At 46.7% G+C, this 22,572-nt stretch overlaps 1 long non-coding RNA gene across 1 annotated transcript in view; it reads left to right on the top strand.

The window, feature by feature from the left end:
* Positions 1 to 22,572, top strand: part of LOC138549686 (uncharacterized) — a 268,834-nt gene that overhangs the window by 171,701 nt on the left and 74,561 nt on the right. The window lies entirely within an intron of this gene.

The raw sequence follows: 22,572 nt of genomic DNA, 5'->3' as shown, positions 1-22,572 counted from the left end.
TAGGGGCCATCAGATCTGTTAACCATTCCTCCAGGAAGAGTTCCATGGAGGGTCCCTCTTCTTTCTCGGGCAGGCCGAGAATGCAGAGGTTGTTGTGGCGGGATCTTCCCTCGCTGTCCTCGGCTCGGTGTTCCAGGAGGATGATTTTCTTTTCCACTTGTTCCAGTCGATCTCCCAGGTTTTTGGCCTTGTCCTCCGATTCAGATATTCTCTGTTCTGCTTCTCCTGCCCTGGAGGTTAGGTTCCTCAGGTCCTGTCTCCTCAGAGGTCAGGCCATCAATTTTTGCCTCCACCGAGGTCCGGGAGTTGTTTATCGCTGCCATAATGTCCGTGAGTGACAACGCCAGGTCCGTATCACCGTTTCTGCCCCCCTCCACCTCCTCTTTTGCCATTCCGGGGAGCCTTGCTGGTGTTGAGTTGTATATTTATCCATCTTGTTCTGTGTTACCCCTCTGCGGGGTAGATCTTTCCCCATGGTTGGTACCGTTGTTTTTTCCACTCCTGGTCTTCCCCTGGTTGTTGTGGGTCTTTATTTCTCCAGTCTTCGCTTTCTCCTGTCCTCACTCGCGTCTGGGGGGGTTTCTGGCGTGGGGTCTGTGCCTTATTACGGATTTGGGTTTGGGTTTGGTATATTAGTATCTGCATCGATGGTCCGTTAGGAGTGCTGTGGGGTTTTCTTGTCCTGGATCCCTGGTTGGGGGGTGGTTCTTGGGCAGGTTCCTGTATTTGGCCTCAGGTCTGCGTGGTATGTGCCGCAGGATCTGTGCCTATCTTTCCAGGATGTCTCCCACGTGGCCCCTGGGATGGCCGCGGTCTCAGTGTGTTGTGGCGACCTTTATTATTGCCCGCGGGTCTGCCAGGTCCCCAAGTTTGTTCCCCAACCAGCTTTCCCCCGACTATCAAATGGTGGGGCCGCCCTTCCCCCAGTCACACTTTAGAGTTCCTGCAGTCTTATGGCGGCCCAGTCTTTGGATGTCCTAATTTGCAGGCTTATGGCACCCCCGCGGTGATGCTTGCTGGGTGGTGCCCCTGCTGCTCCGTGGGGGTCCCCAACCGCCTGTGGGGGTAGGCCTTAGGTGTCAGTGGGACTGGGTCCCTTGCCGCTGCACACGGGTGGGGGGTCCCAAGGTGCAGGGGGGGAACGAGGGGAAGCCCCCTGCAGTTGTTGCCGGCGGGGGGGTGGTGGGCGTGAAAAGAGAAAGAGATCCCTTGCTACCCCGGACCCTTCTTTGCCGCCTCCGGGCCCAGGTGTTCCTGTGGGCAACCCCTCGACCCGAGCGCCCAGCCTCTCGCACACAGCGCACACGGCCGGCATCGGGGATGGGGGGGCCCCGCTTGTGGCGGTGGTGTATTGTTGGTCGCCGGGGCAGGGGAGGAGAGGAGGAGACGGGTGCCATTCAGTCTTCCTGGCCCCGGGTCTCAACTTTGTGTGGGTCGCTGGAGTGGCCACCCTTCAACCTGAGCACTCCGCCGCTCGCACTCAGCGCACACAGCGGGCGCTGGGGAGCCCCGCTCGCAGTGCTGGTGTGTTTGTGGTCGCTGGGGCAGGGGAGGCGGGGAGGAGGCAGGGGTCGCTCAGCCTACCTGGCCTCTGGTCCAGATGTTGTGCGGGTTAGTGGAATGGGCACCCCTCGACCCGAGCGCCGGCCGCTCGCACACAGCATACACGGTGGGCACCGGGGAGGGGACCCCTCTTTATGCTGGCCGTGTGCTGGTTTGTTGTGGTCTTCTGCTCGGAGCAGCGGTTCTCTCGCTTCTCAGGTCATCGGCTACTTGGGCCTGGCGACCCTTTTCTTCAATCGAATTTCTCGGTCGGCCTCAGAGGATTCTGTCAAGGGTGCAGGGGGCCTCACAATGCTCAGATTTTCGTCGGACTTTCGTGGGGGTGGACGCGGGTGCGTTCCCCTACCCGATTTTCTTATTTTGGGTTATGTACCCTTCAGGATTCTGCCAGGATGTTGCAGGATTCAGACGGCCCAGGCGGAGCGACGGAGGGTTAGACCTGCATCAGGCGCCCCTGGTGGTCTCCTTCTTTGGTGGTTTTGAGGTTCATGAAACTATAGGTTTCCTTTGTTGTTCTGCTGTGAAGTGGCAAAGGGTTGTGCATTAAAGGGGGAGCAAACTCGCTGTGTTGTCTAATGGAATGGGATGTGCTCTTGTGGAATGATTTGTTTTACTATTGGGGGGGGGGGGTGAATGCAGTCTCTAACTAGTTTATAGGGCAATCGGCTCATGGCCGAACCAAAAATGCAAAGTGTGCCAGTTTTATGGGTCAAAGTGGGCCCAGTTTTATGAGTTACTTCACTATGCGGCTAATAGTTCTGACCAGTGTTGCTAAGTAAATATTCTTTAAAATGTACGGTTTGAATCACATTTTATCATTTTATCAAAAACCTCCCCCTTGGGTACTATTCAAACAGTGTCACAAAAGGAATGAATTCCCATTTGCAACGGTTTGCCACTTTTGTGTTGGTGCCGGAGAGCATTTTATGCCCCACTCCGACCCTGGTTGAATGTAGGGCTACATGTTCACTGGGGGAGGTTGCCAGGATTGGATAGGTTGCCTTGAGCGTGACTGGTCAAATAAAGGACCATTCTTTTGGAACCTGGAAATTCAACAGTTGGGCATACGGAGTCTGGGAACAGTATGGGCTAAAGTAAATGTAGCCGGTTAGGGATGGCCGCCCTAGTGAATGAGAATGTGTGTTGGGGTGCAGAACCTGCGTGGGGAGATATTTCTTAATGTCACGGCATGGTGCACAGGAGTGAACACCCCTGGCACGCTATTCGTTTTATCCATTATGTGGCGATGGCTATAACCAAGGACCAGCGTTAAAAAACAATTAATAAACTATTTACTATTTAGGAGCCTGTTATGGTCAGGTACAGGGATACCCAGAAACTGTTCCACTAGGTTTCTCCTAAATGTGTTGCACTATGGAATACAATGCAATAAATAAATAAATATATTGTCCTTTCTATAAGTGCAGACTGCCAGTGGTGAAAGACGCTGAACTAGCAAAATCCTCCATGTCCTCGCCCCTAACTGACATTTAAGCCCATTTCTCTAGTCAAGCTGGACTTTCTCCTTAAAGATGGCTAAGTTATCGTGCATCTATTTCGAGAAGACCCCACTTGTGGTCATGTTGCCTTCATTCGTAGATACTCTGCCTTCTGTGAATGAGTACCCAGGTAAACGTCCTCCACTTTGAATGCCTGCTTCGTAGGGACTAAAATCTCTCCCTCCAAGTCCACAAAAGGCAATGGAATGTTCCACTCACCAAGGAAACACAGGCTTGCTGCGGAGCACTGCATTTACCACAACACCGCAAAAGTGGTCGAGGCTACTGGTAAGATCTTCCTTGGAGATATTCACCACCATTGGGATGGCAACACAAATCCAGTAGTGGCTGCGTACACAAATGCTAGGCATTACCAGAGTACTCAGAATCATCAAACTTTGGGAGTGATTTAGGCCAATAATTCCAACTAATTGGATCTATGACTGGAAGGCAGGTCGCCATTCCCCACAGAGCCCTAACATGATCCACTGCTATGCAGTGCCCACTCACAGGCTTCGCACTACTAACAGACCCACGGTGCTTGATCTCACACAGGTCCTCCACCCTCTGAGCTATCTCGTTGGCTATACCTTAAAGCCTGACTGGAACTGCGCATGTATACCTGTGTACATATTATAGCACACCCTGCACTGCCTTCCTGGCAGCCCCCGCACTTGGGGACAGATTTTTCTGTATCCCTACAGTCCCACTACCAGCACTTGACACCTGATGTCTGCACTTATCCTTGCACTTGCCACCTGCTGGCCGTACTTTTACTTGCTTATTTATTATCCCATGTACGGCGCTGTCCCTCCCCCCCTCTCCCCTCTGCACTTTCCTCCTTCCCCTTCCCAATGTCACTGGGTCTAGTAGAATCGTTGGCTCTGCCTTCCCTCTATTCCCCCTCCCTTGCCTCATCACGCCTTGAAACACCTGTGTATAGGCGCGTTGTAAATGTCATATCATATCATATCATATCATATGACCCTCAATATGACAAGAGATTTCTCTCAGCAGGTAAGGATCAGGAATTTCATCAGCGACACCCCACCCGCCAGTCACCATGACAAAACCACCCCACTTCTCTGCTTGCAGATTCTCCCAAGTATACTTGGCCGGTTGGCTCCCAACTTATACTTGTTGAGAGCCAAGTAGGTGTGACTCAAACGCCTGGACAAGAGATGGTCCCTGAAATAAGTACATCCACACAAGAATACCGAAAGGATAAGCTCTACTGTAAAAGCCAAAGGCTCCTGCCCCCATATATTACTACACCATTCCCAGGGGCACTCCTAGACCAAAGTATGGCTTTGCCACTTGCTAGAAGATGGAACAGGTATATCTGCAGTGTACCATTATCCCATGTAAAACAGGGAGGCGCTACAGTTAGAGTGTCCTTGAAGTGTCAGAGGGCAGTCAGCAGGGAAGGCCAATGCAACGGACGAGACACTGTGGGCTGGAAATATCTGCCATGGCCTAGAGTCATCTAATGTAGCGTCACTTAGCCTAAAACCACCCAATATGCCATAACAAGGCAGAGTCACCTAATGTAGCATCACTTAGTCTAAGACCACCTAATATGGCATAACAAGGCATAAAGTCACCTTATGTAGTGACACTTAGCCTAAGACCACCTAATATGGCATAACAAGGCATAGAGTCGCCTAATGTAGCGTCACTTAGCATAAGACCACCTAATATGGCATAACAAGGCACAGAGTCTTCTAATGTAGCATCACTTAGTCTAATACCACCTAATATGGCATAAGAAGACATAGAGTCGTCTAATGTAGTGTCACTTAGCCTACGACCACCTAATATGGCATCACAAGGCATAGAGTCGCCTAATGTAGCGTCACTTAATCTAAGACCACCTAATATGGCATAACAAGGCATAGAGTCGCCTAATGCAGCATAATTTAGCCTACAATCACATAATATGCCATAACAAGGCACAGAGTCTTCTAATGTAGCATCACTGAGTCTAATACCACCAAATATGGTATAACAAGGCATAGAGTCGCCTAATGTAGTGTCACTTAGCCTAAGACCACCTAATATGGCATCACAAGGCTAGAGTCGCCTAATGTAGCGTCACTTAGCCTAAGATCACCTAATATGGCACAACAAGGCATAGAGTCGCCTAATGTAGCGTCACTTAGCCTAATATCACCTAATATGGCATAACAAGTCATAGAGTTGCCTAATGTAACATCACTTAGCCTAAGATCACCTAATATGGCATAACAAGACATAGATTTGCCTAATGTAGCGTCACTTAGCCTAAGATCACATAAAATTGCATTACAAGGCATAGAGTCGCCTAAAGTAGCATCACTTAGTCTACGACCACCTAATATGGCATAACAAGGCATAGAGTCGCCTAATGTAGCGTCACTTAGCCTAAGATCACATAATATACCATAACAAGGCATAGAGTCACCTAATGTAGCATCACTTAGTCTAAAACCATCTAATATGGCATAATAAGGCATAGAATCACTGAATGTAGCTTCACTTAGCCTAAGATCACATAATATGGCATAAAAAAGGCATAGAGCCACCTAATGTAGCATCAATCAATAGATCTTTTTCTGTGCTCCTGTTTTGCAGAGGACCAGTTTGATTCATCAATGAGTACACGTGGTGCAACATGTGAGTGTGCTCTGGCAACCAATGCGCTGCTTTGAAATTTGGCTTTATCCAACATACAACGGATTCACTAGCTTACCAAAATTAGATACGTAAGATCTGCCAAATTTCAAAAGCCTTATAATGGCCTGCACTTGTCTAAGTGTGTTAGGATGCCGTTTCCTGGCACACATTTAGAGAAAATATGCTGACAAGCCTCTGCCCTCATCTGTAAGGGTAAAATCTAAGAAGGTAATCTCAAGATGAGCTTTTCTTGAAGTTGACCAGGTACCCTTTTATAGCCAATGCATGAATGACTAAATCTACTTTGTGAATGGAACATAGGAATACCAGCAGTAGCAAGCCGAAGGGGAGGAACAAAGCCCAGAGAAGAGGGTTGAATGAAACGGGCAGGCGCTAACATGGTCACAGGCGAGCGAGGGCTGCGAGTCATTAGAAGGCGGGATTAGAGAAGACCTGAATGGAAGCATCCCAGCCATACCCGCTCCCCTCTACCCAAGGAATATAATGGCATGTAAGCGAGGTGACTTCAATCAGGCCGTTAATATTTCCCAGCAGCCTCTAGAATACCTTCGAGCAGTTCCGTTCCCAGGACAGGGGAAAGACACGACAGGTATAAGCGTGGGGATATCGGGGTACGGAGCTACCCGCCAACACTCACCTTCCATAGCTCGATTCAGCAGCCCCACAGCTGCGGCAATGCCGACCCACGTGGAGACCGGCGTTCCTCTCCGCTACCCGGGCTTGGCAGGCGAGGCACAAAGGCAACCTTTGTTACGAAAGGAAGGGGGGGGGGGGCTTATGGGAACCTTTATAGACAATCTAAAGAAAGCATCCCTGATTGGTTCACAACTTTCCAGCCCCTATATAAGGTGGACACAAATAATGGACTGGGTGTGTCTTCTCCATTCCCTTGCAGGTATCCAAGAGAGAAGAAGAAACAGAGGCACTGTGGGTTTACGAGGACTAGCTATACGTGCAGAAAGCCTCACCCTTACTACAGAAGGAAGAAAGAATCCTTGTTTGAACTTTTTTTTGATGAAGCAGAAACCTTTTGTATCCTGAATAAAGGTTTTTTTAGTTCAACCATCCTTGCTGCCAGGTCTCTCCTTACAAATTTGGTGGCAGCGGTGGGATCTGGGAGCACGCCATGGAGAACCTAATTAAAACCCTGGCTGAAGGACAACAGCAGCTTCAGCAAATTATCCAAGTACAGTCCCATCAGGCACAGACAGACCGCCAAACCATCCAACAAGCTCTCCAGTTGCAAGCAGCCAATCAGGATGAGCTGAAAAAGGTAATAGAGGCGGTGGTCACAAGTAGAGGCAATCCAAAGGCTCCGACAGCTGTCTTGCAAAAGTTCCAGACGGGTGAGGATCCGTGCTATATTTTCACCAATTTCGAGAGGGTCGTTCACAACGCCCAATGGCCCATTGAGAAGTGGGGCCTCTTCATAGCCCCCTTGCTCACCGGCAGTATGCAAGGGGCTTAGCAAGCGGCTAATCCAGCAGGGGACACTGCATATGCAGAAATCAAGAGGTCCATCCTTGAACGCATGGGCATGGATGATGAGGCCTACCGGATCAGGCTCAGGGAGACAAAATTAAAACCTGGGGAAACGCCCAGGTTGTATTATCGGATTCAAGATTTGACTGAAAAATGGATAAAACCTTCCAGCAGCAGTAATCAGGACATGGTGGATAAAATAAAACTGGAGCAATTCACAGAAGCTCTACCACCGACGATGCAAAGATGGGTGCAAAGATGGGTGAGGCAACACCACAGACCAACCTTGGCAGAAGCCATCGACATTGCCTCAGCCTTTCAAAAAGCGGGTTCAGTCCGAATAACCCCGACTGATCCCTTTTCCCGAAACACCACCTTGAAGACACCGGGAGCAGCAGAACCAAGGCCGATACGAGGAGAATCCAAGCCCCTGCTGCTATGGCCTACAGTAAGCAGACAGCCTCAATGTTTTGACTGTGGCGAATAGGGCCATATAGCGAGGTTCTGTCCGAAAAAACCCAAGCCCGCTGAACCAATGGAAATAGGGTTTGTTCAAGGAAGAGAGTATCGGGGGAGACATAAGCCATACTTCCTGGATGTGCGTGTGGATGGAACAACTCGACAAGCTCTTCTCGACACCAGAAGCGAACAAACTGCAATCAGACCGGAAGTAAGTGGGGAGAAGATCGGGTGGGAGGTCCCAATCCCAATAAAATGTGTGCATGGAGACACTAAGGCATATCCCTCTAAAGAAGTCACCATAGAGGTATAAGGAGTTGAGTCCAAAATGAAGGTTGCCGTTATGCCTAGTTTGCCAGCCCCCGTTCTTCTAGGGACCGATCTCCCATCCTTCCGGGAGTGTGTAAAAGAAATTGAATGGTTACAGACCAAGGAAGAAACTTCATGTCAGGGGTGATGCGGCGAGTGTGTCAACAGCTGAACATCAGACATATATACACCACTATCTACCACCCACAGACAGATGGTCTGGTAGAACGATATAATAAGACTATCAAACAAATGTTAAAGAAAGTAACCGAACCCATGGGCACTAATTGGGACAGAGCGCTGCCATGGGTACTGATGGTGTTAAGAGACACCCCACAGTCCTCCACAGGATTCTCCCCTTTTGAACTGTTGTTCGGCCACAAACCTCGAACCGTGTTGGACGTGGTTCGCAGTGAGTGGTAAGATCAAGAGGAAGAAACCCAACTCACCGACTATGTTATCAATCTACGGGATAACCTAACCAAAATAAGAGAAATGGCCAGGGAGAATCTGAACCAGTCTCGGTTAACTCAAGAGAAATATTATAACCGTAATACCAGAGTAAGAACGTTCCAAAAAGGAGACTAGGTTTTGGTGCTGTTACCCACGTCATACAATAAAATGTTGGCTCAGTGGAGGGCTCCTTATACCGTACTAAAAGTACTTGGCCTTGTGAATTACTTGATTGAGCAACCAGACAGAAAAGAACCAACCAAGAATTATCACGTTAACCTCCTGAAGGCCTGGAAGGAGTCAAACACAGATCCAAAAATGGTGTATCTGGTAAATCACAAGCAACAGAAAAGTGAAACGGAACTCTCCACACTTCAGACTGTTCGTTGGGGTCACAACCTAAAAGAAGAAGAAAAAAATAAACTCATGGAAGTCCTTAACCCTGTCAGAGAAGTTTTCTCCTTCTTCCCGGGCAGAACAACATTGGTAGAACATCAGATCAAGACCATACCAAACCAGTTCGTCAGGATAAGACCCTATCAACTTCCTGAAACCAAAAGGGCGGTGGTACAGGCAGAAATAGAAGAGATGCTAAAACTGGGGGTTATTGAAAAATCAACAAGTCACTGGTGTTCCCCGATAGTCCTGGTGCCCAAACCGGACGGAACCACCAGGTTTTGTATGGACTATCGAAAACTTAATGAGATTTCCACCTACCAGGCTTACCCCATGCCTCGTATAGACGAGTTATTGGAACGGCTCGGCGCCGCTCAATATCTGACCACAATAGACCTCACTAAAGGTTATTGGCAGATCCCCTTAAGGAAAGAGGACAAGATTAAAACAGCCTTCTCTACTCCAACAGGATTGTATCAGTTTACGGTCCTACCTTTCGGACTTCACAGGGCTCCCGCCACGTTCCAGGCACTGATGAACCAAGTCCTGACCCTGCATAGCGACTACACTTCGACGTACTTGGATGACATCATAGTGTTCAGCAGTAGCTGGGAAGAACATCTGGAACATCTAAAGAAAGTCGTGAAGGAGCTGGGAGAAGCCGGTTTAAGGATAAACCCAAAGAAGACGACCATTGGGGCCCAACAGACAAAGTATCTGGGGTATCTAGTAGGCGGAGGAAAAATTCGACCACAACTGGACAAAGTCGAAGCCATTCTGAAGCTACCCATGCCCTGCAACCGTAAACAAATCTGTGCTTTTTTGGGCTTTGTAGGGTATTATAGGAGATTTATACCTCTGTTTTCCTCAATAGCAACCCCGTTGACAGAAGCACTAAAGAACACCTATAAATAGGACATACACTTAGACCAAGAAGCCATAGGGGCATTCAACCACTTAAAAAATTCTATCTCAGCCCTACCAGTCCTGTGTTGTCCAGACTTCAAAAAAGAGTTCTATCTACAAACCGACCCGTCTGGTTCCGGCTTGGGAGCAGTGCTTTCCCAAGGCGCTGAAGAGGATCTATACCCCATTGCCTTCATCAGCCGAAAACTCCTACCACATGAGGAATCATATTCTACTGTGGAAAAGGAATGTTTGGCTAGAAAATGGCCTATTGAGGCTTTAAGATATTATCTCTTAGGCCGATCATTCACTGTGTTCACCGACCATGCGCCACTAAAGTGGTTGGCCGTACAAAAGGACTCCAATCAGCGAGTGTTAAGGTGGTTCCTCACCCTACAAGAATATCACTTCAGAACGGTACATAAGCCGGCGGCTTTCCAGGTGGTTCCGGACTACCTCTCCAGGAGTCGAGATCGACCCGAACGGCTGGAGACCTCAGGGGGGGTTTGTGAACGGAACATAGGAATCCCAGCAGTAGCAAGCCGAAGGGGAGGAACAAAGCAAAGCCCAGAGAAAGGGTTGAACGAAACGGGCAGGCGCTAACATGGTCACAGGCGAGCGGGGGCCGCAAGTCATTAGAAGGCGGGATTAGAGAAGACCTGAATGGAAGCATCCCGGCCGTACCCGCTCCCCTCTACCCAAGGAATATAATGGCATGTAAGCGAGGTGACTTCAATCAGGCCGTTAATATTTCCCAGCAGCCGCTAGAATACCTTCGAGCAGTTCTGTTCCCAGAACAGGGGAAAGACACGACAGGTATAAGCGTGGGGATATCGGGGTACGGAGCTACCCGGCAACACTCACCTTCCATAGCTCGTTTCAGCAGCCCCACAGCTGCGGCAATGCCGACCCACTTGGAGACCGGTGTTCCTCTCCGCTACCTGGGCTTGGCAGGCGAGGCACGAAGGCAAACTTCGTTACGAAAGGAAGGGGGTGGGGCTTATGGGAACCTTTATAGACAATCTAAAGAAAACATCCCTGATTGGTTCACAACTTTCCAGCCCCTATATAAGGTGGACACAAATAACGGACTGGGTGTGTCTTCTCCATTCCCTTGCAGGTATCCGAGAGAGAAGAAGCAACAGAGGCGCTGTGGGCTTACGAGGACTAGCTATACGTGCAGAAAGCCTCACCCTTACTACAGAAGGAAGAAAGAATCCTTGTTTGAACTTTTTTTTTGATGAAGCAGAAACCTTTTGTATCCTGAATAAAGGTATTTTTAGTTCAACCATCCTTGCTGCCAGGTCTCTCCTTACAAATTTGGTGGCAGCGGTGGGATCCGGGAGCACGCCATGGAGAACCTAATTAAAACCCTGGCTGAAGGACAACAGCAGCTTCAGCAAATTATCCAAGTACAGTCCCATCAGGCACAGACGGACCGCCAAACCATCCAACAGTTAGGAATGTCTGCTAGCAACCTCTGGACACTGCTTGAGAATGTGTTGGGCGAATTCCTATACCCCTGCATTATTCTAGTGAATTGGAAATCCATTCCCTTAAAAGTAAATGCGGTATGTTTCTGGCCTTCTACACTTAAAAGTTGTGTAAAATATCCATGACCTAGATCAAATTTGTTTTGTATTTGCATCTGTACAAGTTCTATAGGAGTCCCGAATTGTGCTGATTTTGGACTGCCTCTGTCTGACAATGTGAATTCAAAATTTGATAATCCACTATAAAACAGAATGTACCATCTGGTCTCAAAGTCGGCAACACCGGAATGTTATGTGGGCTTGCTTGCTTTATAATGACCCCTTAGTCCATTAACTGGTCCACTACGGTTTGCATGTGGGCAATTGAGTGTGGCTTAACTGGATACTGCCAGGGCGTGAGGTGGTTTTAGCACGGGAATCACATGCACTGGATATACCAGATCATGTCTTTCATGGTTTTTAAACAGTTGCACTGCTGCCAGCCCTGCCCATTTGTGTGCATATTTTTGTACTAGTTCCCCACTCACTTCATTTGAAAAGGCAGGATTCGCTACTTGTATTTTCTATTTGTCTTTTGTATTTTAGTATTTATAACGTGCACAGGACAGAATAAACCGTATAGCGGCGCAGTTGACAACAACTGTTGATAGAGGATATAGCTGAATCCATACCGGAGCCCGAGATAGGGAGAGTTCTCTATCTAAACAAGAATGTCTTTAATGCTCTGCAAAACTGAAAAAGTTTCCACAGCCTTGGACCAAAGACAGAGAATCTTCTGTCACCTCGAGATTTGTATACTGAGTGGGAGATAGCCAAAAGATGACCATCACTGGAACGTAGCTGTCTCACAGGGTGGTACGAATGAATTAGCTCTCTCCGATACAAGGGAGCGATAGTGCAAGCTGCCTTGGACCTGATACGATCTTCAATTGAGAGCCAATGTAGCTGGTGGCGGAATGGTGGAATGAAGACACGTGAGCAGTTTTTCTCAACTTGAATATCATTCTAACCGCTGCATTTTGTGCTTTCTGAAATCGCTGTAGTTGTTTAGAAGGGCCACCCAACAATTGACTGTTACAATAGTTCAGATGGGCACTGGTTAGGGCACCCACCACAGCTGCATGATCTTCCTTAGGTATGTAGGAAAGCACTTGGCGTAGCAATCTCAAGGCAAAGTTCACCGCTTGAATCTTAGCTCCCACCTCATCATCTCTTGGTGGTTGTCTCACCTACAGCGGTGGCCATTCTTGAAATGCTTAAAGTTCTTTATATTGGATATGTAATTGTGGCCAAAACAGTGCTTCAATATCTTTGGGATGTTCACCTTCCAGCTGAATGGTTATAGAATACACTTAATTATTTGCTAATGTTTGCCCAGTGGGTGTAGTTAATTGTGCATTTCTATGTGCCTTTGAATGTTCCTACCGTGCCTTGTGGCTGCATTCAAATATAGAAATATCAGACCCAGAGTCTAACAGGGCCTCTATCCAGTCATTGTGTCGTTTAGTCTTGGGAATGATTCAATGAGTGCATGGACTTTGGATTCTGTAAAGCTCGCAGGGCTGCAGTGTGTTTTTTCTCAACTTTCAAGTCCTTCCCCTCAGTTTTAGAACTGGCAGATGTCTGTACCTGTGAGGAATGAGATGAACCATCATCAGTACCATATTTGTGTGGACTTCTCATTTGTTTTCTGTCTCTGTCTCTGAGATCATGGTTTGTTGATCTAAAATGGGACGGCCCTCTTGATTTACCCAAAGGTCATCAACCCCTGTGAGTGCCTTGCCACTGCAGGGCATCTCTATCTCCTGCAGATTCCTCATTCTTCGGTTCATGCTCTCTGTATGTTTCTTCCTCTATCAGTGGAAGATGCTGGTGGTGAGTTCTGCCACCTTTTCTCCCTTGGAAGGATCCCCTACATCTCTTGGGTCTCCTTTGGTGATGTGTCTTGTCTGGTTTACTATCCTTGTTAGCCTTTGTCTGTGCCTCTGTAGGTCTCCTGCCCAGGTGATCTCTGCCTAGTGATTGATAAGAGGATGTTACTATGTCCCCAAATTGCTCCCTTTTTTCTTGCTCATTCAATTGGGACAATGTTCCATTAACTTCTAATCGTACAGGCTCTCCTTTCAATAAGGGTAGAATTATGCTCTCAGCCATTTTATAATTATTAGATGCTATGGACAAGTCTAGGTACATGGTAGCAGCAGCACTCTGTGTTCCCATAATGTCTAGACAGAATGCCTAACAGCTGTAAATAAAGCCAGCTATACATTGAAATCCAGCTATCACGGCTTGCTAAGGGCGATGTGCAGCCAGCGGGAAGGAGCATTTCTAGGGCCCTATGCCTGTACTGTGGTGTAACTTGTGGATAGGCGGCTTACAGTTGTCCTAGCTTTTCTGAATGCCACTTGGGTATGTTCTCATTTTTGGAAGGGCATGGCCCTAATATCATTCTCAGTGTCTGTAGCCGCACTTCTCCTTTGTCTGTCTGTCCGTGTGGTTGCTGGGCAGGCGTTATGCCATGCTGCGCAGTATACTGTAATGCAAGGTTGCGTACATTGTCAAAGTGTGCAGCCAGGAGTTCATAGTCTGATTGAAAAAAGGGGCCTGTATGATTTTGATCGAAACGGGCTAAGAATTCTAGTGACAGGTTGAGTGTGGCTAATGGCCCGTTCCTAGCATTTGTTTGTGGATAAACTAGATACCTCCAAGCCAGGTGACATGATTTATATGTGTTAAAATCAGTTCAAGAAACTGGTATGGGCAATATTGGATGGTATTTAAGTCTCACCTTATCAGGAGAGTGTGGCATATACATAATTGTCCCTGTTGGCTGGGGTCTTCGAATAAGTGAATAGCGATTCAGCAGGCAGACCTCCCAATTGGCCAATCGCTAAAGTTTACATTTGGCCCCTCACAGTGCAATAGGCTGAGCCAATCATACACGGCAGTCCTGCAATGGATAGGTATATTGACTTCCTTATGCACCATTATCTGGGCCCACCTAACCTCTTTATTATCGTGATAATCGTTTATCGTGACTGGGGCATGAGGTTTATTATTAGCAACACTACTGTCATCTCTAAGAAGCCCCTCATTTTTTGTTGGGCGCCACCTGATATGATTGTCTGTGGTCCAGGTGTGACCACAAGCCCCTTATCTCCACCTTTTGCGATGCTGTGGCAAATGACCCTTGGTCATCAGGCATTCATGTGTAAAACACCCTAGGCCATGTCCCAGCGCTTAAAGGCAGGCTGGCTTAGTACCTGGTGTTAGGAACATAATTAAACATACATGCTCAGGGAAATGAAGGTGCTTGAATCACTAAGAGGTAACATCCTGACAAGTTGCCCTTAATATACAAGTGACAAAAGAGTTATTATTTTAATGCATTTTAATGTGATCCACTATCTTCTGATGATTTCCATCCCATTAAACAAGCTAAAGCAAAATCAGATATAACATAACATTTCATCAAACCTATGAACATGATTATTATGTGAGCAAAGGGCACATTGAATATTCAAATGCTGAAACATGTGATGTTTAGTTTAAAAACAAGGGAACCGCATATCTCCTTCTAAGCTACTCTGTGCTACACACCTCTCATTATGCTTTATGGCAGCGGGGCAATCCATTTGCTACTCACCTTTTAGAATGGAAATGTAATCAATAGGCATCTGCTGTTCCTGGCCTGGCAGTGTCTCTCTCCTCTCCCCAGCCCCTCTGGCTTCAAAGCGATGGCACGTCTGCTGGTCTCTCGTCTGTCAGTCCCCATGTCGTGCTTGGCCATATATTTATTAACAGGAAAAATGTCTGCCCTACGCATATGGATTTGTCATAAATACCACTCAGACAGATGTCACAGACCATAAAACAATGTACATTAGCAACCCGGAGATCATACTAAAATACTGCTCCTGACAAAATATCTTAAACTTGCACACCACAGTGATCCCTATAGTTTCAAATCATTTCAGATCTTTCATGAACATGGCAACAAAGTAATCTTGCTCTGCACGCCCCATCTCCCGCTCCTACATTAGCCTACTACCCAACCTCTTAAAGATCCAGAAGCTCCAAGAAACTGTGAAAATGGCAGGTGTACGATACAAGACTTGATAACACAGCATAACCGGGCATAGCAAAGAGTTTCACTTCTTCTCCTGTGGGGCGGTAGTCTGTACAGGCCGAGCAACTTCGGTGATTGGCAGTGACAGCGGAGGAAATTAATTTTCCTTCTTCTGCAGTCAGTCGTCTATACTAGAATCTCTGCTGCACTGGCTGGCTGGCTGTTCTTGCAGGTGAGTCTCTACTACCTTCGTCTCACTCTTGGTCAATGTATACATGCATACATTGTCTACATGTTCTTGCAGGTAAGCCTTTACTGTCTTCTTCTCCCTCTTGCGCTATGTATACATTCATCCATTGCCTACATGTTCTTATAGGTAAGCCTTCACTGTCTTCGTCTCACTCTTGGGCAATGTATACTTTCATCCATTGCTCACATGTTCTTATAGGTAAGCCTTCACTGTCTTCGTCTCACTCTTGCGCTATGTATACATTCATCCATTGCCTACATGTTCTTATAGGTAAGCCTTCACTGTCTTCGTCTCACTCTTGGGCAATGTATACTTTCATCCATTGCCCACATGTTCTTATAGTTAAGCCTTCACTGTCTTCGTCTCACTCTGGCGCTAAGTATACATTCATCCATTGCCTACATGTTCTTATAGGTAAGCCTTCACTGTCTTGGTCTCACTCTTGGGCAATGTATACTTTCATCCCACATGTTCTTATAGGTAAGTCTTCACTGTCTTCGTCTCACTTTTGGGCACTATTTACATTCATCCCTTGCCTACATGTTCCTGCAGGAAAGCCTTCACTGTGTTCTTCTCACTCTTGGGCGATGTATACATTCGTCCATTGTCTACATGTTCTTGCAGGTAAGCCTTCACTGTCTTCGTCTCACTCTTGCGCTATGTATACATTCATCCATTGCCTACATGTTCCTGCAGGAAAGCCTTCACTGTCTTCGTCTCACTCTTGGGCAATGTATACTTTCATCCATTGCCCACATGTTCTTATAGGTAAGCCTTCACTGTCTTCGTCTCACTCTTGCGCTATGTATACATTCATCCATTGCCTACATGTTCTTATAGGTAAGCCTTCACTGTTTTCGTCTCACTCTTGCGCTAAGTATACATTCATCCATTGCCTACATGTTCTTATAGGTAAGCCTTCACTGTTTTCGTCTCACTCTTGCGCTAAGTATACATTCATCCATTGCCTACATGTTCTTATAGGTAAGCCTTCACTGTTTTCGTCTCACTCTTGGGCAATGTATACTTTCATCCATTGCCCACATGTTCTTATAGGTAAGCCTTCACTGTCTTCGTCTCACTCTTGCGCTATGTATACATTCATCCATTGCCTACATGTTCCTGCAGGAAAGCCTTCACTGTCTTCGTCTCACTCTTGGGCAATGTATACTTTCATCCATTGCCCACATGTTCTTATAGGTAAGCCTTCACTGTCTTCGTCTCACTCTTGCGCTATGTATACATTCATCCATTGCCTACATGTTCTTATAGGTAAGCCTTCACTGTTTTCGTCTCACTCTTGCGCTAAGTATACATTCATCCATTGCCTACATGTTCTTATAGGTAAGCCTTCACTGTTTTCGTCTCACTCTTGCGCTAAGTATACATTCATCCATTGCCTACATGTTCCTGCAGGAAAGCCTTCACTGTCTTCGTCTCACTCTTGGGCAATGTATACTTTCATCCATTGCCCACATGTTCTTATAGGTAAGCCTTCACTGTCTTCGTCTCACTCTTGCGCTATGTATACATTCATCCGTTGCCTACATGTTCTTATAGGTAAGCCTTCACTGTTTTCGTCTCACTCTTGCGCTAAGTATACATTCATCCATTGCCTACATGTTCTTATAGGTAAGCCTTCACTGTTTTCGTCTCACTCTTGCGCTAAGTATACATTCATCCATTGCCTACATGTTCTTATAGGTAAGCCTTCACTGTTTTCGTCTCACTCTGGCGCTAAGTATACATTCATCCATTGCCTACATGTTCTTATAGGTAAGCCTTCACTGTCTTGGTCTCACTCTTGGGCAATGTATACTTTCATCCCACATGTTCTTATAGGTAAGTCTTCACTGTCTTCGTCTCACTTTTGGGCACTATTTACATTCATCCATTGCCTACATGTTCTTGCAGGTAAGCCTTCACTGTCTTCGTCTCACTCTTGCGCTATGTATACATTCATCCATTGCCTACATGTTCTTGCAGGTAAGCCTTCACTGTCTTCGTCTCACTCTTGCGCTATGTATACATTCATCCATTGCCTACATGTTCCTGCAGGAAAGCCTTCACTGTCTTCGTCTCACTCTTGGGCAATGTATACTTTCATCCATTGCCCACATGTTCTTATAGGTAAGCCTTCACTGTCTTCGTCTCACTCTTGCGCTATGTATACATTCATCCATTGCCTACATGTTCTTATAGGTAAGCCTTCACTGTTTTCGTCTCACTCTTGCGCTAAGTATACATTCATCCATTGCCTACATGTTCTTATAGGTAAGCCTTCACTGTTTTCGTCTCACTCTTGCGCTAAGTATACATTCATCCATTGCCTACATGTTCTTATAGGTAAGCCTTCACTGTTTTCGTCTCACTCTGGCGCTAAGTATACATTCATCCATTGCCTACATGTTCTTATAGGTAAGCCTTTACTGTCTTGGTCTCACTCTTGGGCAATGTATACTTTCATCCCACATGTTCTTATAGGTAAGTCTTCACTGTCTTCGTCTCACTTTTGGGCACTATTTACATTCATCCCTTGCCTACATGTTCCTGCAGGAAAGCCTTCACTGTCTTCGTCTCACTCTTGCGCTATGTATACATTCATCCATTGCCTACATGTTCTTATAGGTAAGCCTTCACTGTCTTCGTCTCACTCTTGGGCAATGTATACTTTCATCCATTGCCCACATGTTCTTATAGGTAAGCCTTCACTGTCTTCGTCTCACTCTTGCGCTATGTATACATTCATCCATTGCCTACATGTTCTTATAGGTAAGCCTTCACTGTCTTCGTCTCACTCTTGGGCAATGTATACTTTCATCCATTGCCCACATGTTCTTATAGGTAAGCCTTCACTGTCTTCGTCTCACTCTTGCGCTATGTATACATTCATCCATTGCCTACATGTTCTTATAGGTAAGCCTTCACTGTTTTCGTCTCACTCTTGCGCTAAGTATACATTCATCCATTGCCTACATGTTCTTATAGGTAAGCCTTCACTGTCTTTGTCTCACTCTTGAGCAATGTATACTTTCATCCATTGCCCACATGTTCTTATAGTTAAGCCTTCACTGTCTTTCGTCTCACTCTGGCGCTAAGTATACATTCATCCATTGCCTACATGTTCTTATAGGTAAGCCTTCACTGTCTTGGTCTCACTCTTGGGCGATGTATACATTCATCCATTGCCTACATGTTCTTATAGGTAAGCCTTCACTGTTTTCGTCTCACTCTTGCGCTAAGTATACATTCATCCATTGCCTACATGTTCTTATAGGTAAGCCTTCACTGTTTTCGTCTCACTCTTGCGCTAAGTATACATTCATCCATTGCCTACATGTTCTTATAGGTAAGCCTTCACTGTCTTGGTCTCACTCTTGGGCAATGTATACTTTCATCCATTGCCCACATGTTCTTATAGGTAAGTCTTCACTGTCTTCGTCTCACTTTTGGGCACTATTTACATTCATCCCTTGCCTACATGTTCCTGCAGGAAAGCCTTCACTGTGTTCTTCTCACTCTTGGGCGATGTATACATTCGTCCATTGTCTACATGTTCTTGCAGGTAAGCCTTCACTGTCTTCGTCTCACTCTTGCGCTATGTATACATTCGTCCATTGCCTGCATCTTCTTGCAGGCGAGTCCTAACTATATTTTCTAGAGGCTTCCACTCCTATTGAGGGATTGCAGTTCCCATTTAATCAGTCCCAACCTCCCCATGGCGTGAACAGGGGAGATATTGTGTTCTCCCAATAATCGACAAAGTTTGAGTGCCAAGGGATTAGTGAAATGAGCCAAGATACGGCTTGTCGTGTTTGGGGCACTAGGCCAGTCGCGAGTAGCATAGGTGGATATTCTTGGACATTGACCACCACTAGATGCATGTTTGCCGACATGTGCCATTCTGTTAGAGGGAGGTGGCAGCCCAGCCCTGTTTTTTTCTATGCGCTCTGGGACTTGTGGTCAGAATTTCCCATTATAAATACTTAAATGTCCCAGAATACAAAGAAAAAAGCAGGACATGAGAAGTATCGCCTGACTGGAGGGAGCATGCTGGAATGTATGCAGATGAGGACACTCATGCTGAATACTCCAGGTCCATAAAGTCTTCTGCCAACCTGCACAGTTGGGAATGAGGAGCTTGTTCATCTCCATTTATTGAGGAAAAACATGATTGTTCTGTTGTCTGTTAAGATAAGACGTTTTTGGCCACAAATAGAGAATGCTCGTATGGACAGGAAAACTGCATTCAGTTCCAAAAAATGTATTGGTATTACCAAGCAAACAGACTCTACGTGTTGTGTATGTCCATCACCTATGGGATGGCTCCCCACCAGAAAAGATGGGATTCTGTGCTGATTGCATTGGCTGCACAGGGTCTGGCACTTAAAATGGCTCTAAAAGTGCAGTATTGGAGGCACCTACTCACCATCTCATGTCTGTCTTGTGTAAGGAGCTCATGTTGGCAAGAAGTAAGACAGACACAAGTGATCACAGTTCGAGGGTGTTTATTGAACAATGGATGCTGTATGCAGGTTGGAAAAACACCTAATCTAAACCTAAACACTTATGTATAAGCGCATAATAAATAATCAATCAATCTAATCTAAAATGGGAGCAAGCGTCAACCATCCAATGAAAAATAAGGCAGTCCTAGTGGTGTTGTGTCAAATAAAAGGGCCTATACTAAAAACTCTATTGCCAAACCTTACAAGTAATACAAAAAGGGTGTGGGATAATTTTCAAGAAAAGAAAGAAGTGTTCTCAAATAATATGTGAGAATGCGGTAGCCTGAGTCTCCATTCCCCACGTTTTGAACATGTGTTAAGATGGGATCGTGGAACACTGCACACCCTCGAGCTTTCCCAGCACGTGATGACAGTTCAGTGTTCAGCTATCAGGGCCATCGATGGCCAAAGCTCGTTTCACTTGAAAGTCTCTTACCTTCAAGGACCTGACGTCTTCACATAACAAAACAAACAAATAGTGTCTTTTCCACGGGCTTTGGGTGACTACCTTCACCCTGGGATTCCCATCTTCTAGGTGCAAATCCCTAGAAAGATCCTCATTGATATCAGGCCCCCGGATAGCTATGTTTCTCTCGCTTTCGAGGGCCTGTCTTGTTCCAACATAAAGATTTTTTTAAAGTTCCTTTAATAAAATGAACGTTTGTTTCCTGCTTTTGCTTTAGGGTGAGGATTCTCATTCACCCATGGGTCTCCCTCTTCTGGGCACTGACCCTTCTCAATTGTTCGCCACAGTTCATGTAGGGTGATGGTTTAACCCCGGGGCCTCCTCTTCTGGGCACTGACCCTTCACGTGTCATATTCCACAATATAAGTTCTTTTCTTCCTGAACTTTGGGTGATGGCTTCACCCCTGGATCTCCCTCGGTCATGCTCGGACCCCTCTTGACTGCCAGTACTTTGGACTTTAGACTTGCCCCCTCTTCGTCAGCATCCCTTGGTCGGGTTCACTCTTGCTAACTTCACATTCACTTTACTCTCTAGTGTTACGGAATTCACATCCCTTGCTTTCACACAGTTTATAGATCAAAGTCTTTTGATTGTACAGGGATTTTACTAAACCTCCTATATGACCACTTTGACCTCTTTTGGCGGCCCTCCTACGGCCTTCTGGTATTTTTAGTTTCTCTCAGACGGGGATCGACCAGAGTCTCTCATGTTAGCACCCACGTGGTGCCTGTTTTCCCTCTGTAGCTGGTCTCCTCTTAACACTTCTTACAGTTCATTGAACTCGGTTCAAACTTGCCACTTTGCGATTTTCAATTAACACAGCCCGGTTCTTATCGGTGCTCCCCTCAACTCACTTGCTGTGATGAACCGCTTGGCTTTCGGCCTCTCTGGAGTCAAGGCCAGTACCACAGGCGCTGGAGCTTCCCTCGCTCCTTCTTATTGGCATAGGCTTGCCCCTTGTCCCGTTGGCATCTCCTCCAAGACACTTGTGCTATTGTTTGCGGTCTTAGGCTCTCTTCAATGAAGGTTCCACGGGTCACTTCTCTCCTCGCCACCCTCTCGATTCCTGCTGCCTTTCTCCTTCTCTTGAACTGGCGCGCCTGATTAGCCGTCTCGTCGTGCTGTCTGCCGTGCTCGTCCTGTGCTCTCAGGCTCCACCTTTTACCACTGTGGGGAAGGGAAAGGGCCATAAGGTGTGTGTGATTCTGATTAATTGCCTAACTTTGCCTGACCCTTGTATTGGGGCATGTCAGGTAAACGGCTCTGGCGTTAGTGCGTTGTCCTTTGTGTTGTTCGAAAGGGTTGGAAAGGATGGGGGGGCAGTGGTTTTGAAGGCCCTATGTGAAAGGATGGGGAAAAGGTGTCAAAGGAAGGGGGATACCACATCTCACCCGTCGGTGTCCCACTCCCCGAGAACCACCCATGCAGGTGATCCTCCCTCACTGGTCGACCCCCAGAAACTGGATCCAATAGCAATGGCCATGTTCTGGTCACCTGGATGACAGACCTTCAGGTTTCTCACACTTGACTGCTGTCGACACCTAGAAGAGTAGTGACTGGGATTGTTTCTCCTTTCTCAAGTGGGCGCCAGTTGTAACTGTGCCCCCTCATATGAAGTCCGGAAAAGGGAACAACAAGCGCTCATGTGACCCAGAGCTCCCTGGAGGAGAATCACTGGAGCTTTCCCCCCTTATATAAGACCTGGCAAAGAGAACAAAACGCCCTCATGAAGCCTTGAGACCCAGAGCTCCCTTGAAGAGGCAGCTTGGAGATTTCTGTATCATATGAAATCTGGCAAATGCAACAAGCGCTCAAGAGGCCTTTAGACCCAGATCTCCCTGGAAGAGACGGGCCAGAACTTGGCTCCTCACATGAAATCGGTCAAAGACAACAACAAGCACTTTAGAGGCCTTGAGATCCAAAGCTCCCTGGAAGAGATGGTTCATAGCTTGCTCCCATTATAGGAAATCTGGCAAAGGCAACAACAAGCGCTCTTGAGGCATTGCGACCCAGAGCTCCTTGGAAGAGATGGGCCAGAACCT

Source organism: Ambystoma mexicanum, chromosome 1q (genome assembly GCF_040938575.1).
Source record: "Ambystoma mexicanum isolate Mex_15411 chromosome 1q, UKY_AmexF1_1, whole genome shotgun sequence".
In the NCBI taxonomy this organism is placed as follows: domain Eukaryota; kingdom Metazoa; phylum Chordata; class Amphibia; order Caudata; family Ambystomatidae; genus Ambystoma; species Ambystoma mexicanum.
The sequence above is the reverse complement of the archived record's forward strand: the minus strand, read 5'-3'. Positions and strand labels throughout refer to the sequence as shown.